Source organism: Callithrix jacchus, chromosome 8, assembly GCF_049354715.1.
Source record: "Callithrix jacchus isolate 240 chromosome 8, calJac240_pri, whole genome shotgun sequence".
NCBI classification, from domain to species: domain Eukaryota; kingdom Metazoa; phylum Chordata; class Mammalia; order Primates; family Cebidae; genus Callithrix; species Callithrix jacchus.
Window position 1 is genome coordinate 26350070 of NC_133509.1, and position 14808 is coordinate 26364877.

The 14808-nt window shown below is 44.4% G+C and overlaps 1 pseudogene; it reads left to right on the plus strand.

The window, feature by feature from the left end:
* The first annotated feature begins 786 nt into the window (after window positions 1–786).
* On the plus strand, window positions 787–5759 carry LOC100408042 (coiled-coil domain-containing protein 3-like; annotated as a pseudogene).
* The last annotated feature ends 9049 nt before the right edge of the window (window positions 5760–14808 follow it).

Genomic DNA, 14808 nt, shown 5'->3' on the forward strand with positions numbered 1-14808 from the left:
TTTAGAGATGAAGATGGAACTGTGGAGTTTGGGTATCCTCAAATTCACTCTGATGTGAAAGGCTGTTTGGAATTTACTGTTGAGTGTGTTTCTCAGGTGTACAGTGATCAGAAAATTCAAGTAGGGATTATGTAAACCATCTGGGTGTAAGAAAATCAGGGCCAAGTGATTGCTTTTTGGACTCTTTTATCAAAGCTTTTCTAAGATCTTCATTAAATAATCAGCAAATCTGAGTAAGCACGAGATCTAAAAAGTTTTTCAGCCCACTCTGAATTACATAGTTAATCTCTGGGAAGACAAAGTCACATTTGGTTTCTATGTATTTTTACTTTGAAATGCACAGAAAATGTCAAAACTTAGGCAGTAATTGTCCAAATTAAGTCATTCTTTTATGAGTGCCATGAGGTTGCAAACAGGATTTATGGTTGGGAAGCTCGGACCCCGTCCATAGTGGGGCGCCAGGAGACGGCTGGGCCTCTGTCCCCATGTCAGGGCTGGGTCCCGGGTGTCCCCGCCCCAGCCGGCTCCGGGACTGCCCGACTCCCCGCCCCTCCGCCACCCACGCCCCAGCCACAGGAGGCAGGGCAGGAGGCGGGCGGGAGGCGCGTCCAGTCCCCCGGACCCTTTTTAAAGCATGGCGCGCCGGGGCCAGGCACACGGAACCCTGCGGTGGAGACAGCGGTTCGCCCAGCTCCCAGGAGCCGTGCTAGCAGCCAAAGGCCTAGGGGTGTCCTTCCCAGGCCGGAGGGCTTCCCGGGCTCCCCGCGCACCCCGGGAGGGCCTGGCATGCTGCGCTCGCTGCTGCTCGCCGTGCTCTGCCTGGCGGGTCCCATGGCGCCAGGTGCCCTCTCCGTGGAGGCCCCTGAACGACCGCTGCCGCGCGGAGCTGGCCGAGACCATCGTGTACGCGCTGGTGCTGGGGCTGCAACCCGAGGCGCCCGGCCTCTACAACCACCTGCCCTGGCAGTACCACGCCGGCCAGGGGGCCTCTTGGAGGTGCTGTGCGACCAGGCGTGGGGCAGCATGCTGGAGGTGCCCGCCGGCTCCAGGCTCAACCTCACCGGCCTGGGCTATTTCTCGTGCCACTCCCACACCGTGGTCCAGGACTACTCCTATTTCTTCTTCCTCAGGTGAGCCGGGCGCCGCCGCCAACTCTCTGCACCACCTCCCAAGGTCGCGGTTACCTGGAGCCAGGCCGGGAACTCCCCAGGGCAGCCTGTCGGTGCCCAGTGAGAATGCGCCTGGGGCGCCTCACGCTTGCCTTCCTGGCTCTCTCTTGCTCCGTGTGACGTCTCTACAGACACCCTGGCTACCCCTGCTTAAGGCTGTTTAAAAGACAGGGAGGGTTTCTGTGCTTTGTAAACAGAAGAAAGAGCATTGCAGACAAAAGCTCAAAGCGTGCTCCAGCAGTCCCTGTGACTCGGGTTTTTAAACTGGCCTCAGTGGGAGCGGATTGGGACGGTGAGAAAAACAATCTCTGAAATCAGTCTGCAGCTGGCATTTTGGCTCTGCCCTTTCTAATCGTGATTCTGAGAACATTTCTTTCACTTTCTCAAGAACTTCCATAGCCTCACCTGTGTAAAGTGAGAAGCAGGGCTGGTTGAGCAGGAAACGTAACTCATGCAGAGCACCTGGTGCAGGGTAGTGGCTGACCAGCTGTCTGCCCACTCCTCATCCCGCTCAAATGCCAAGAGGTGAATTGTGTGGAATGCAGTCCAGCATCGCTTCATTATCTCATATCAGCTGCCAGATTAGATGAAATAGCAAAGGTTTATTGGGGGTTAGGGGTTTCTGCTGCGGGTAAAATCCTGGGTCACAGAGCTTTGTGGAGTGGAGAGGTGAACCAGGCAGGAGGTTCTCTTGATTCTAGACCACTGGAATCTTCTAAAGTTCCATCAGCGTTGTCCTGTGGTAGAGATGAAATGCATCTGCATAAGAATTCAGTTAATTCTCATTGACTACTGAATTTTTCTGAAATTTGACTAGTGAGCTCCAGGTAGAACCCTAAATTATTTGGTTGGCTTCAGTAGAATTTGGAGAGGGATATAAAACAACTGAGGAAGGCATCAAAATGGAATCTAACCTATATATCAAGATGGTGAGTGAATTAATCCACTGTTGTGGAGATCAGCAGTAGTTGTAGTTTTCCCAGTCTGTGACGTAGCACTAAGGATATTTGGAACGAGGCTGACCTGGGTCTGCAGATTCACTTTTAGCTCGCATTTCTCTGAGAAAAAACAGTTCTACAAAGTGGTGTTTGTAATTGCATGGCAACACACGTTTTTTGTATCGAAGACAGAATACCTAAGTTTAAAAACCATGTTTGCTTTGTGTTGACTTGAGTGGTTCAGCTAGATTATTGACTTTTTTTTTTTTAATTTCCAGAGAAGTATAGTTTCTAAATAAAGCCAGCAAGGACTGAGAGTGCCCTTCTTGATACAAGAAACTTAGGGATTCATGTTTTTTTTTTTTTAATTTTTTATTGGATTATAGGTTTTGGGGTACATGAGCAGAGCATGCAAGACAGTTGTGTAGGTACACACATGGTAGTGTGCTTTGCTTTTCTTCTCCCCTTCACCCACATTTGGCATTTCTCCCCAGGCTATCCCTCCCCACCTCCCCCTCCCACTGGCCCTCCCCTTTTCCCCCCAATAGACCCCAGTGTTTAGTACTCCCCTTTCTGTGTCCATGTGTTCTCATTTTTCATCACCCACCTATGAGTGAGAATATGTGGTGTTTCATTTTCTGTTCTTGTGTCAGTTTGCTGAGGATGATGTTTTCCAGATTCATCCATGTCCCTACAAACGACACGAACTCATCATTTCTGATTGCTGCATAATATTCCATGGTGTATATGTGCCACATTTTTCCAATCCAGTCTATTATCAATGGGCATTTGGGTTGATTCCAGGTCTTTGCTATTGTAAACAGTGCTGCAATGAACATTCGTGTACATGTGTCCTTATAGTAGAAGGATTTATAGTCTTTTGGATATATACCCAGTAATGGGATTGCTGGGTCAAATGGAATTTCTATTTCTAAGGCCTTGAGGAATCGCCACACTGTCTTCCACAATGGTTGAACTAATTTACACTCCCACCAACAGTGTAAAAGTGTTCCTTTTTCTCCACATCCTCTCCAGCATCTGTTGTCTCCAGATTTTTTAATGATCGCCATTCTAACTGGCGTGAGTTGGTATCTCAATGTGGTTTTGATTTGCATCTCTCTGATGACCAGTGACGATGAGCATTTTTTCATATGATTGTTGGCCTCATATATGTCTTCTTTCGTAAAGTATCTGTTCATATCCTTTGCCCACTTTTGAATGGGCTTGTTTGTTTTTTTCCTGTGAATCTGCTTGAGTTCTTTGTAAATTCTGGATATCAGCCCTTTGTCAGATGGGTAGACTGCGAAAATTTTTTCCCATTCTGTTGGTTGCTGATCCACTCTAGTGACTGTTTCTTTTGCCGTGCAGAAGCTGTGGAGTTTCATTAGGTCCAATTTGTCTATTTTGGCTTTTGTTGCCAATGCTTTTGGTGTTTTGTTCATGAAGTCCTTGCCTACTCCTATGTCCTGGATAGTTTTGCCTAGATATCCTTCTAGGGTTTTTATGGTGCCAGGTCTTATGTTTAAGTCTTTAATCCATCTGGAGTTAATTTTAGTGTAAGGTGTCAGGGGATTCATGTTTTTAATTAGGAAAAATTCTGAGAACCCATCTATAAAACTGTTCAAAACCGTAACTTGGTTCTCCAAAGAAAAAGGAGCCCAAGTACTTGAGCAGGATTTTTAAAGAAATTTTTATCATGAAATACAGTTTGTCCAGTGGTCCCAGGGTGCTTAGCCAATTCTCATCTTTTTTGCTCTACCATGTTTACACAAGTTAGGGCAGAAATACAAAGACAGTAGTCTGACATTTTCATTTCACAGGACTGTCTTGCCTTGGAGTATGTTAACAACTGCATACACATCATTCCTCCTCTGCTTTTCTGGGACCCACTGAGATGAGATGGGGCCTCTGGTCAGTATCAGAGGTGAGGGGGGACATTGAGACTCACTGGTGAGCCCTATGTGTCCTGTTTCTAGACTGAAGTGTAACTTTCATCTCTTCTTGAATTCTTTAAGAATCATTCCAATTGATTTATGCCAGGCCCTGTAAATATGTTCACTAATGTGTACTGCATTTACTTTGCACTAAGTGCTTCATGTATTTATGTTATTGATGCCATCCTTATGACATCACCAAGAAAGTAGGCACTATTATTTTCTTTTTTAAATTTTTTTTTTAGTGAGATGGAGTCTTGTTATTATCTCCCAGGCTGGAGTGCAGTGATGTGATCTCGGCTCACTGCAACCTCCACCTCCTGGGTGCAAATGATTCTCCTGCCTCAGCCTCCTGAGTAGCTGGGATTACAGACACCTGCCACCACACCCAGCTAATTTTTTATTTTTAGTAGAGACAGGGGTTTCACCATATTGTCCAGGCTGATCTTGAACTCCTGACCTCAGGTGATCCACCTGCCTCACCCTTCCAAAGTGCTGAGATTACAGGCGAGAGCCACCACACCGGGCCAGCACTATATTCTTTATGCAGATTAGAATACTGAGGCTTAGAGGAGTTAAGATATTTGTTTCATGTTATATAGAAGATAAATACCAATGACAGAACTTAAACCTAGGTCATGACAGCTGGCTTTCCTTTCACCAGGAAATAAGGAATCCTCAATGAGAAGGAAGACCCTTTGGGGGACTTGGAAGACCAATAGACAAACAGGCACCACACACATGCTTTTCCCCATACTTTGCTCAAACTTATCTTTTGGATACTTGAAGGATAGACTCATGTAGCATGAGACAAAGAAACAATTAGAATTAGTAACTGTAGTAACTTCTCTAATGAGAGCCATGCCAGACATTGATGTGAAATTGGCAAGCCTGCCACAGTTGTCTCTGACTCTTGATTGAAGCTGGTACACCCTTGACTGTTGAGTCTACATGTCTGCTTTTTTCCCCTCTTCTCCATTAGGATGGATGAAAATTATAACCTATTGCCTCACGGAGTCAGTTTCCAAGATGCCATCTTCCAAGACACTCAAGAGAACAGAAGGATGTTTTCTAGCCTTTTCCAGTTTTCAAACTATTCCCAAGGACAACAGCTGGTGACTTTCTCCAGTGACTGGGAAATCCAGGGAGACAATAGGGTAAGAATTGGCTAAATCTTGCACCACAGCAAAACAATAGCATAGCAACATCTTGTGTAAATTTTATGACCAATGGAGTCAAGAATACCCTTCTGAGCCAGGCACGGTGGCTCATGCCAGTAATCCCAGCACTTTGGGATGCCGAGGTGGGCAGATCTCAAGGTCAGGAGTTCAAGACCAGCTTGGCCAACATAGTGAAACCCCGCTTCTACTAAAAATACAAAAAATTAGCCAGGTATGATGGTGGGTGCCTGTAATCCCAGCTACTTGGGAGGCTGAGGCAGGAGAATCACTTGAACCCAGGAGGCAGAGGTTGCAGTGAGCAGAGATTGTGCTACTGCACTCCAGCCTGGGTGATAGTGCAAGACTTTGTCTCAAAGAAAAAAAAGAGAAAACTCTTCCAAAAGCCCAGACCAAAGAGTATTATCCTAGCCCCTCTCTCGCCTACTATCCCCCCTTACCTCCCAGCTGTTACAACATACCACTCAGAAACTTTGGATCCCTGAAGCTTTACTGTTCGATAAGGAGTTCTTTCCAAAGTATGAGAACAAGAGGGAATGAAGACTGAGCCTCAGTTTCCTCTTTTTTTTTATCTTTCATTTTTTTTTATTGCATTTTAGGTTTTGGGGTACATGTGCAGAGCATGCAATACAGTTGCATAGGTACACACAGGGTAGTGTGTTTTGTTTGCTTTCTCCCCTTCACCCACATTTGGTATTTCTTCCCTGGCTATCCCTCCCCACCTCCCCCTCCCACTGGCCCTCCTCTTTTCTCCCTATAGACCACAGTGTTTAGTACTCCCCTCTCTGTGTCCATGTGTTCTCATTTTTCATCACCCACCTATGAGTGAGAATATGCGGTGTTTCATTTTCTGTTCTTGTGTCAGGTTGCTGAGAATGATGTTCTCCAGATTCATCCATGTCCCTATAAATGACACGAACTCATCATTTCTGATTGCTGCATAATATTCCATGGTGTATATGTGCCACATTTTCCCAATCCAGTCTATCATCGATGGGCATTTGGGTTGATTCCAGGTCTTTGCTATTGTAAACAGTGCTGCAGTGAACATTCGTGTGCATGTGTCCTTATAGTAGAACGATTTATAGTCCTTTGGATATATACCCAGTAGTGGGATTGCTGGGTCAAATGGGATTTCTATTTCTAAGGCTAGCCAGTTTTCCCAACACCATTTGTTAAACAGGGAATCCTTTCCCCATTGCTTGTTTTTGTCAGGTTTATCAAAGATTGTATAGTTGTATGTATGTTGCGTTGCTTCCGGTGCCTCTGTTTTGTTCCATTGGTCTATATCTCTGTTTTGGTACCAGTACCATGCTGTTTTGATTACTGTAGCCTTGTAGTATAGTTTGAAATCCGGTAGTGTGATGCCCCCCGCTGTGTTCTTTTTGCTTAGAATTGACTTGGCTATGCGGGCTCTCTTTTGGTTCCATATGAAGTTCATGGTGGTTTTTTCCAGTTCTGTGAAGAAAGTCAATGGTAGCTTGATGGGGATAGCGTTGATTCTGTAAATTACTTTGGGCAGTATAGCCATTTTCACGATATTAATTCTTCCTAACCATGAACATGGAATGTTTCTCCATCTGTTTGTGTCCTCTCTGATTTCGTTGAGCAGTGGTTTGTAGTTTTCCCTGAAGAGGTCCCTTACGTTCCTTGTAAGTTGTATTCCAAGGTATTTTATTCTTTTTGTAGCAATTGTGAATGGCAGTTCATTCTTGATTTGGCTCTCTTTAAGTCTGTTATTGGTGTAGAGGAAGGCTTGTGATTTTTGCACGTTGATTTTATATCCTGAGACTTTGCTGAAGTTGCTTATCAGTTTCAGGAGTTTTTCGGCTGAGGCGATGGGGTCTTCTAGGTATATTATCATGTCGTCTGCAAATAGAGACAATTTGGCTTCCACCTTTCCTATTTGAATACCCTATATTTCTTTTTCTTGCCTGATTGCTGTGGCTAGAACTTCCAGTACTATATTGAATAGGAGTGGTGACAGAGAGCATCCTTGTCTAGTGCCGGATTTCAAAGGGAATGCTTCCAGTTTTTGCCCATTCAGTATGATATTGGCTGTTGGTTTGTCATAAATAGCTTTTATTACTTTGAGATACGTTCCATCGATACTGAGTTTATTGAGGGTTTTTAGCATAAAGATCTGTTGAATTTTGTCAAATGCCTTCTCTGCATCAATTGAGATAATCATGTAGTTTTTGTTTTTGGTTCTGTTTATGTAGTGAATTACGTTGATAGACTTGCGTATGTTGAACCAGCCTTGCATCCCTGGGATGAATCCTACTTGATCGTGATGAATAAGTTTTTTGATTTGCTGTTGCAATCGGCTTGCCAATATTTTATTGAAGATTTTTGCATCTATGTTCATCATGGATATTGGCCTGAAGTTTTCTTTTCTTGTTGGGTCTCTGCCGGGTTTTGGTATCAGGATGATATTGGTCTCGTAGAATGATTTGGGTAGGATTCCTTCTTTTTGGATTATTTGGAATAGTTTCAGAAGAAATGGTACCAGCTCCTCTTTGTGTGTCTGGTAGAATTCGGCTGTGAATCCGTCTGGACCTGGGCTTTTTTTGTGTGGTAGGCTCTTAATTGCTGCCTCAACTTCAGACCTTGTTATTGGTCTATTCATAGTTTCAGCTTCCTCCTGGTTTAGGCTTGGGAGGACACAGGAGTCCAGGAACTTATCCATTTCTTCCAGGTTTACTAGTTTATGTGCATAGAGTTGTTTGTAATATTCTCTGATGATGGTTTGAATTTCTGTGGAATCTGTGGTGATTTCCCCTTTATCATTTTTTATTGCATCTATTTGGTTGTTCTCTCTTTTATTTTTAATCAATCCGGCTAGTGGTCTGTCTATTTTGTTGATCTTTTCAAAAAACCAGCTGTTGGATTTATTGATTTTTTGGAGGGTTTTTCGTGTCTCAATCTCCTTCAGTTCAGCTCTGATCTTAGTTATTTCTTGTCTTCTGCTGGGTTTTGAGTTTTTTTGATCTTGCTCCTCTAGCTCTTTCAATTTTGATGATAGGGTGTCAATTTGGATCTCTCCATTCTTCTCATATGGGCACTTATTGCTATATACTCTCCTCTGGAGACTGCTTTAAATGTGTCCCAGAGGTTCTGGCATGTTGTGTCTTCGTTCTCATTGGTTTCGAAGAACTTCTTTATTTCTGCCTTCATTTCATTGTTTATCCAGTCAACATTCAGGAGCCAGTTGTTCAGTTTCCATGAAGCTGTGCAGTTCTGGGTGGGTTTCTGAATTCTGAGTTCTAACTTGATTGCACTATGGTCTGAGAGGCTGTTTGTTATGATTTCAGTTGTTTTCCATTTGCTGAGCAGTGCTTTACTTCCAATTATGTGGTCAATTTTAGAGTAGGTATGATGTGGTGCTGAGAAGAATGTATATTCTGTGGATTTGGGGTGGAGAGTTCTGTAAATGTCTATCAGGTTTGCTTGCTCCAGGTCTGAGTTCAAGCCCTGGATATCCTTGTTGATTTTCTGTCTGGTTGATCTGTCTAATATTGACAGTGGAGTGTTAAAGTCTCCCACTATTATTGTGTGGGAGTCTAAGTCTCTTTGAAAGTCATTAAGAACTTGCCTTATGTATCTGGGTGCTCCTGCATTGGGTCCATATATGTTTAGGATCGTTAGCTCTTCTTGTTTTGTCGATCCTTTTACCAGTATGTAATGGCCTTCTTTGTCTCTTTTGATTTTTGTTGCTTTAAAGTCTATTTTATGAGAGATGAGGATTGCAACTCCTGCTTTCTTTTGCTCTCCATTTGCTTGGTAAATCTTCCTCCATCCCTTTATTTTGAGCCTTTGTGTATCCTTGCATGTGAGATGGGTTTCCTGGATACAGCATACTGATGGGTTTTGGCTTTTTATCCAATTTTCCAGTCTGTGTCTTTTGATTGGTGCATTTAGTCCATTTACATTTAGGGTTAATATTGTTATATGTGAGTTTGACACTGCCATTTTGATGCTAGCTGGCTGTTTTGCCCATTAGTTGTTGTAGATTCTTCATTATGTTGATGCTCTTTAGCAATTAGTGTGATTTTGGAATGGCTGGTACTGGTTGTTCCTTTCTATGTGTAGTGCCTCTTTCAGGACCTCTTGTAAAGCAGGCCTGGTGGTGACAAAATCTCTGAGTACTTGCTTGTTCGCAAAGGATTTTGTTTTTCCTTCACTTCTGAAGCTCAGTTTGGCTGGATATGAAATTCTTGGTTGAAAGTTCTTTTCTTTAAGGATGTTGAATATTGGCCCCCACTCTCTTCTGGCTTGTAGGGTTTCTGCTGAGAGATCTGCTGTGAGTCTGATGGGCTTCCCTTTGTGGGTGACCCGACCTTTCTCTCTGGCTGCCCTTAGTATTTTCTCCTTTATTTCAACCTTGTTGAATCTGATGATTATGTGCCTTGGGGTTGCTCTTCTTGCGGAATATCTCTGTGGTGTTCTCTGTATATCCTGCATTTGAGTGTTGGCCTGTCTTGCTAGGTGGGGGAAATTTTCCTGGATAATGTCCTGCGGAGTATTTTCCAGCTTGGATTCATTCTCTTCATCACATGCTTGTACGCCTATCAACCGTAGGTTAGGTCTCTTCACATAGTCCCACATTTCTTGGAGACTTTGTTCATTCCTTTTTGTGCTTTTTTCTCTGATCTTGGTTTCTCGTTTTATTTCATTGAGTTGATCCTCGACTTCTGATATTCTTTCTTCTGCTTGGTCAATTCGGCTATTGAAACTTGTGCATGTTTCACGAAGTTCTCGTATTGTGTTTTTCAGCTCCTTTAATTCATTCATATTCCTCTCTAAGGTATCCATTCTTGTTATCATTTCCTCAAATCTTTTTTCAAATCTTTTTTCAAGGTTCTTAGTTTCTTTACATTGATTTAAAACATGTTCTTTTAGCTCACAAAAGTTTCTCATTATCCACCTTCTGAAGTCTAATTCTGTCATTTCGTCACAGTCATTCTCCGTCCAGCTTTGTTCCCTTGCTGGTGAGGAGTTTTGGTCCTTTCTAGGTGGTGAGGTGTTCTGGTTTTGGGTGTTTTCCTCCTTTTTGCGCTGGTTTCTTCCCATCTTTGTGGATTTATCCACCCGTCGTCTGTGTAGTTACTGACTTTTTGATTGGATCTCTGAGTGGACACTCAGATTGTTGATGATGGAGTATTTCTGTTACTTGGTTTTCCTTCTACCAGTCTAGCCCCTTCGCTGTATGACTGCTGAGGTCCACTCCAGGCCCTGTTTGTCTGGGGTGCACCTGTAGCGGCTGCAGAACAGCAAGGGATGCTACCAGTTTCTTTTTCTGCTATCTTTGTCCCAGGATGATGTCTGCCGAATGTCAGTCTTATGGATATAGAGGGGTCAGGGAGTTGCTTGAGGAGACAGTCTGTAGGAGCTCAAGTGCTGAGCTGTGAGCTCTGTTGTTCATTCAGGGTTGCTAGGCTGCTATGTTTAGTTCTGCTGCAACCTAACTCGTAAGAAAACCCCTTTTTTTTCCTCAGATGCTCTGTCTGTGGGGGGCTTGGGGCTTTCCTTGTGAGTGTCCGCCTCGCTGTCCTGCCCAGTTAGGAGGCAGTCTAGTCACTTTTTGCCTGCCGAGGCTCCGCCCTGCTGGTGTGAGGTTCGCCCTTTTCCTGCAGGCTCCGCCCTTCTGCTGTGGTCTCCGCCCTGTTGCCTCGGGCTATGCCCTGCGGCGGAGTCTCTCTGTTGTACTGGGTTGCCTCGGCAGCGGCAGGCTGCGTCAGCAATGGGCGTGTACCTCAGTAGGGGCTGATTGCCTCGGTAATGGCTGACACCCCTCCCCCGCGGAGCTGCACTTTAAAAAAAAAACCTATTCACCGGGAGCGTTTGGAATCGCCGTTTTGTTTGTCGCACTGCGCTCCCCCAAACGCTGAGTCCCTGGGATTTCCTGGGCTGGGTCACAGTTCAAGACCCATTCAGTCTCAAGTTCAGCCCTCTCAGGTCTTAGTTTGCCAGTTCAACAGGGCACCCGTAACAGTGCGCTTTTGTATGGAGCACTGTGGAGCACCTCTGTGCTCCGGCGCGGGCCGTAGCTGCACCGGCTGCCGGCTACGCCAGCGGAGACCTCTGCCTGGCGTCCCACGTCTCTTTTATACCTGGGAATTTCCCTGTTCTGTGGGCAACTAAGATCCATCTGGAAATGCTTCCCCGACTCACCCTCTCCGTGCATCCAGCGAGAGCTTCAATCCTGGGTTGTTCTCACAGTGCCATCTTGAGTCCTCGTCTTCAGTTTCCTCTTTTGCAGAACAGGGGCAATAGTGGCAGCTATATCAGGCTGGTCCAACATGCAGCCCAGGACAGCTTTGAATGGCCTAACACAGATTTGTAAACTTTCTTAGAACACTATGAGATTTTTTTTTGACTTATCAGCTGTCGTTAGTGTTGGTGTATTTTATGTGTGGCTCAAGACAATTCTGATGGGGCCCAGGGAAGCCGAAAGATTGGACACCTCTTATCTTTGTCAGAGGGCTGATGCAATATGACTTAAATATGTAAAAAACATACATATGTAAATCCCTTAACATCATGCTTGAAAGAGTAAGTGCTGGATATATGTGAACAGTTCTGACTGTTCTGTGTGATTGTTATTGACAGCATGGGGTTCTAAGGAATTGTCATAGAGGAAAGGGAGAGTGCTCAGGGGAATGAAGTGAAACTGCTGTCATAGCTACCACTCGTGAGTGATTCATAACTACAGCCAGTAAACGCAGAGGTGCAGGATGGCCGTGGTGGTCACAGGATGGAAGGGTTGGGATCATTTGGGGAGTTAGAGAATCTTCTGGATCTGGGCCAGATGCCAGAGGTGCAGGAAAATGTTGATGATCACCACTTTTCCAAAGCAGTGGGTATTGACACAGCCAAGTTGGGATGATACTGGGGCTATATGAGTGTAGGCCTTTGGGGCAGTGACCCATCTCTTCCAGTCCTTGATTGAGGACATTTTTAGGGCAATGTGACAGATGGCTGGAAAGAGAGTTCTGATGGGGGTATCATACAGAATAAGGCCTCTTTTTTGGCATTAATGAACCCATTTGCACATGTTAAGAGACTCTCTTCTTTCCACCCATCATGAAAGGTTTGAGGGAAGAGTCTTTTTCTTGTCTTGTGGGATGGCCTAGGGTAGCTGCCTTGTTCTTCTGAATCCCCTTACTGTTGTTTTTATGTTGTTTTCATTCCAACTGTTATTTTAGGTTCAGGGAGTATATGTGTAGGTTTGTGATGTGAGTAAGTTGCATGCCACTGGGGTTTTTGGTATACTGATTGTTTCATCACCCAGGTACTAAGTACAGTACCCAAGAGGTAGTTTTGCCATCCTCACCCTCCTCCCATCCTCCACCCTAAAGGAGGCCCCGTGTCTATTGTTGCCATTTTCGTGTCCATGTGTACTCAATGTTTAGCTCCCATTATAAGTGAGAACATGTGGTATCTGGGTTTCTGTTCCTGCATTAATTTGCTTAAGAAAATGGCCTCCAGCTTCATCCATGTAAGCAAAGGACATGATTCAAACCCCATTTAGAGGGAGATTCAAAGGGAGCTTTGTCCAGAGCTCCCTGTACCTTGAGGCCTTCTTCATGCTTTTGCACAGAAGCTATTCCTGTGAAGGGCAGGTACGTCCAACTAAGGGAAATGGTTTGTTTTTCTTTGACATATGCCTGTAATCCCAGCACTGTTGGCAGGAGTTCAAGAACAGCCTGGCCAACATGGCGAAACCCCATCTCTACTAAAAATGCAAAAATTAGCCAGGCAAGGTGGTGCGTGCCTCCAATCTCTGTTACTCAGGAGGCAGAGGCAGGAAAATCACTTGAACCCAGGAGGCAGAAGTTGCAGTGAGCCAAGATCGCACCATTGCACTCCAACCTGGGTGACAGATTGAGACTCCATCTCAAAAAAAAGGGTTACTTCCTCAACTCTACTCTACTTACAGCAATCTAGATTTTTCTAACCCCTTCCTGATGGTTTGCTAGGACTTTCTGAATGCTTGTCTTATATTTTGCTCCCAACATGGTTCCAAGTGCCTGTTTTTTTCTTGCTTTTCCCCTTTTTAATTTTTACTGTTGCCCACTCCATGTTGAATTGGACCCAGCAAGTCTAAGCCTATGTGTCCCAAGCCTAAGTCACTCTTAGTATCTTCCAAGTGAAATCTCTTTTAGACTGGCCCTTTCATTCTCCATTTTGTGGGCCCTTTGCTTATATGACTAGATGATTGATGCCAAGAGAGAAGATATTATTCTGAAAATATTTGAATATGCTAGCCCCTAAAAATTTAAGCTACATAACTTTTTAGCCCTATGGTCATATAATCTAGCTGCTAACATTTTTCTGGAATAAGATTTTTCCATCATTTGGGAAAAACAAAATGAGAACAGTAGGACCGTGGAGAATTGTTTTAGTGTGAAGGCAGCTTTATTTCTGTTGATCAGATGTTGATCTTGGGGGCGAATTCCTTTTTCCTTTCCCTTGAATCACCCTGGCCTCTTAGATAACACAGTATGGGTGCATTCCAGCCTCAGAAGAAGAGTGGAAACTTGAGCGGAGGAAGACAATTATTTCACTTTGCTGAGCCACTGTGTAGCAAAATTTAGTTCAATCTGGGGGACCCTGCACATTTCCAGACCTCTGATTATGCCAGTTTTATTCCCTACCCACTTGGAAAGGGACCATATCAAAGCTACACAAAATTGGCCCATTATGGACTGGGCGCAGTGGCTCACACCTGTAATCCCAGCACATTGGGAGGCTGAGGTGGGAGGATCACTTGAGGTCAGGAGTTTGAGACCAGCCTGGCCAACATGGTGAAACCCCATCTCTACTAAAAATACAAAAATTAGCTGAGGATCGTGGCATGTGTTTGTAATCCCAGCTACTTTGGGAGGCTGAGGCAGGAGAATCATTTGAACTTGGGAGGTGGAGGTTGCAGTAAGCTGAGATTGTGCCCCTCGAGATTCAGCCTGGGCAGCAGAGCAAGACTGTTTCAAAACAAACAAGAAAAACTAGCCCATTAGTTTACAATTGAATTTGAAACTAAAATACACTCTTTAAAGTTTCATAATGCTCCCTGAGATTTTTACATACCCCGGAGTAATTAAAATAGTTGTGAATTATTGACAACTACTTCTTTCTTTTTTTTGAGATGGGGTCTTGCTCTGTAGCCCAGGCTGGAGTGCAATGGCATGATCTCAGCTGACTGCAACCTCCAAATCCTGGGTTAAAGTGATTTCTCATACCTCAGCCTCCTGAGAGACTGGGATTACAAACCTATGCCATCATGGCTGGCTAATTCTTGTATTTTTACTAGAGAGGAGGTTTTATCAGTTTGGCTAGGCTGGTCTTGAGCACCTGAACTCAGGTGATCTGCCTGCCTTGGCCTCCTAAAGTGCTGGGATTACAGGCGTGAGCCACTGTGCCCAGTCCACTTGCTTTTCTTTCTTTAAAAAAAAAAAAAGCCTTAAACTTTTCTATTTTTGTGGGAAGGTAAGCATCAAATTATCCTGCCCAGGATAAATACACCACATTATGTCAGAAGCAGTCAACATTGTTCCTTAACCTTAGGAGGGATCAGAATTGCTGTTAT